Consider the following 3,828-nt stretch of genomic DNA (forward strand, 5'->3'; position numbering starts at 1 on the left):
ATATATATATATATATATATATAGATATATATATATATATATATATACCAGAAACATTCAATATGCGAGTTTCTACCTAAATTTTATATAAATATTTTATACATATAGGTTTCACAGGAAAAAAAATTTGACTTGTATGTTTGACGGCATATCATTTTTGAGTGGTTTCTGTTTCATACATGTGAGATCTATGATTATTTAAAGAACGTAAATGAATGAATAAATAAATGAATGAATGAATAAATGAATGAATGAATAAATAATATCTGAATTTACCCCGAAGAAAGTCTGTCATATTCGTTATTATCAAATAAGTCTAGCTATGAATAACAATTGGGAATTAGTAAATGTGTGTTATATCAACATAGCTGGCAGTTATTAAAGTTGTGTTCACACTCTGTTATCTGTGATATATAATCAAACTGCGCCGACTGACTTAATTTATTACATTGTTTCGGTTATGTTATTTACAAGATATACTGTTTGAAGTTTTGCTATTAGTTCACCTTTCTAACTAAATGTATTGTTATTTCTTCCATTATAACATATTTATTTATTTATATCTATTTATGTATCAGTCAGATAAGTTCTTAATATCTTAGAATTTTATTATTTAAAAATTTTATTTTTTGTGAAACACAAGCCATTTCCAGAATTTATGTCAGAATGAAGTATATCAAAATGGTGCCTCAGCATCATTCAAGAATACGTTTCCCAGTTCAAATTTTCTTCACTCTTTTCATCATTTGTCCAACATGTTAAGCGCCGGTACCTCAATAAAATATTTAGGTACGTGTTTCGTTTAGTACCTGCTTGCGTGCCTTCAGCAGCGTTCATTGGATTTGATACAAACTTTTGAAACAGACCACTCACATCAGTTTGCATTCCACCTATATACTTCTCGCTGAAATCGACCTTTAAGATGTCCAAGGTGGGTTACAATCTCATCAAATTGGGAAGACTTGAAAATGTAATAGATACTAACATCTCTTCCTCGCTGACTAACTTATAAACATACACACACATATATACACACATAGAAACGCCCCCACACACAAACGCACACATCATTAATAACAATTTTACAGACTACAAGGATTCAAAGAATCAATATCTCGCAATCGGTGCAGATACGTTAAATGAATGTTGTAGATACTGAGTTACAAGTTTTGTTTTGGGTTTATATTAACTAATGTTGTTTTACTTCAGACAGGTGAATTAATTATACATCTCACTATTCATTACACAGGTGAGAGCAGAGACTTAGGTTATACTGAAAAGGTAACAGCAAACAATTCCTATACATCCTTTCCAGGAAGATGCTATAAATGCTGCATAAATACTTCGGTGGCAGAGACGATAGAAATCATAATAACGAACCCAGAACAAAGGCCATCTATGATACCAGAAAACATATTAAAAACTGCTCATGATATTTACAGCTGAAATGCATTTTTGCTGCCCATAAGATGCAAACAAACAGGTGGAGTAGTTATGCTATTCTTTTTCTTTAATTTTTTCTCCAATTCGTTTGAAAGTAATACTTTTTGCTATACTAGTGTATTATTATACTTCTTCTATGCATTCAGCAACTATAAAGGTATGCATGTACTTATATTCAAGAGAATGTAATTTCTTTCACTATCGTATTATTGTTATGGTTATTGTTATTTTTGCCATTCAAAGTATTGCTTTTAAGGTATTGCTACTTTTTACGACTGACGACGCTGTTGTTAATGCAGTTATTATCAAAAGTGTCTACATTAATATTAATGTATTTTTCTAAGAATCGCCGCTATTATTTATTTTAGACTTGCTATTTACTCCTATTTTCTTTCCTTCCTTCAAAGGAGAAAATTGGTTACTGCTATAACGAGAATCATCTCCCACCGTAACCAGTATAACAACGCTGAAATGAATTTCTGATGTCCATGCAACAATAAATAATATAACTTCCCTCCTAATGGGGAATATATATAAATATTAAGCTTCACTCTTCTTTCTTGGCGTAAAAACCATAAAATAAATACAAGGTATTCAGTTAGAGAAAACAAAATACATTTGTCAAACGAGAGCTGCTTCAAGACACATCTTTCTGAGGAAAGTTTCTGCAACAACGGCAACAGCAACAGCAGCAACAACAACACTCACAATTATAATAACTAATATTAATTCCAGTTGATTTTTAACACTAGAATCTTTACTTTACCGAAATATATATAATCAGTTGAAATAAATGGACAAAGTATACAAGTGGAATGGGTTGGCTTTAAGCCTCCAGGAAGAAATACAATAGTTAAGATGTAATTCTATAGGAGGGATGAAACTGAAGATAATTGAGCAATAATGAAAATGGCAGTAAAGGCACTTTCGGCATTTTATGATTTAAAAGTTACAGTATTTATTATCAGGTTATGTTTATGAAATGTAACAGGCAGGAGTAAAATCTACTTTAAATTGTTTATATTGTTTTAGAAAATGCTATTACGATTATATGAAAATGAAAATTAAAATAGAAAAATCAAAACTATATTCTAAGTGTATTTTTGTCTACTGATTACATGGGGATCTAAATAATAATAATAATAATGATAATAATAATAATAATAATAATAATAATAATAATAATAATAATAATAATAATAATAATAACAATGATAATAACAATGATAATAATAATGCTTTCAAATTTCGCCACAAAGGCAGTTTGGGGAAGGGCATGAGTGGATTACATCGACCCTAGTTTTCAATTGGTACTTATTTTATCAACCCCGATAGGATGAAAGGCAAAGTCGACCTCGGCGAAAATTGAACTCAACGTAGTGACAGGCGAAAAGCCGCTAAGCGTTTCCCCGGCGTGCTAAAGATTCTACCTAGATAACTGCCCTACTACTACTACTACTACTACTAGGCACATTTTTACCGATCGCGAGGGAATGCAACTTTATATTCAGTGCTGAATATTATTCCGTAAAAGCACATGTACTGAAGTGTAACTTAAAAAGCCCGTCTCTTTCATGGATATATAAGGATGAACAATCGTCTATGTACTGTGTTGAATACATCAGGGTATGTTTATTTTTGTTTATTTTTATGTGTCTTGACCATGCGTGTACTGATGAATAAAAGATGCAGTTTACTGCATAGTTTACTGCATTAATTATTAAATCATTGGTTTACCGTTAAGTTAGAAGTTTTTAGGAAGTTAGCTTTGAAAGTTGCATTCCCTCGCGATCGGTAAAAATGTGCTTATTTTGGTAGTTTTGATTTATGGAGTTCCTCTAAGCGTGAGGCATTATTGTATAGTAATGCCCATATATAAATTAAATTATATGTATTTATGGAAAAAAAAGTGTTTTTTTTCCTTATGAGGTTCTTTCACGCTAACTACTTGATAAATTCTTATAAAGTTTTTAGTCTAAACTTATATTATATTATATTATATATAACACAAAAAACAATAACAAAAAAACAACAAAGTGAGGACGTGATACGGATAGTGTTATTGGACGCTCGGGAAAGGAAAGAGAGAGAGTATGACGTTTCGGGCACGCTGACAGGGGCGTCTCTAGGATCACTAAATTAGACAAGTCTCGCCTATGACTGCTGACGAGCCCACTACTGATAGGTGAAGCTAGTCTAGTCCAGTGATCCTAAAGACGCTCATGGGGCGGTTATCTCTCCTGTCAGTGTAGATATATATTGCACGGTTCTAATGCATTAAGCGTTTTTAACTCATATCTTGCAACATAATATGCTTCGCCACCCTCAATCACAATTAGGGACGCTAAAACTTTTCCTAGTATATATATCAATTATTTCGTATAT

The sequence above is a fragment of the Octopus bimaculoides genome, chromosome 3, assembly GCF_001194135.2.
Source record: "Octopus bimaculoides isolate UCB-OBI-ISO-001 chromosome 3, ASM119413v2, whole genome shotgun sequence".
NCBI lineage: Eukaryota > Metazoa > Mollusca > Cephalopoda > Octopoda > Octopodidae > Octopus > Octopus bimaculoides.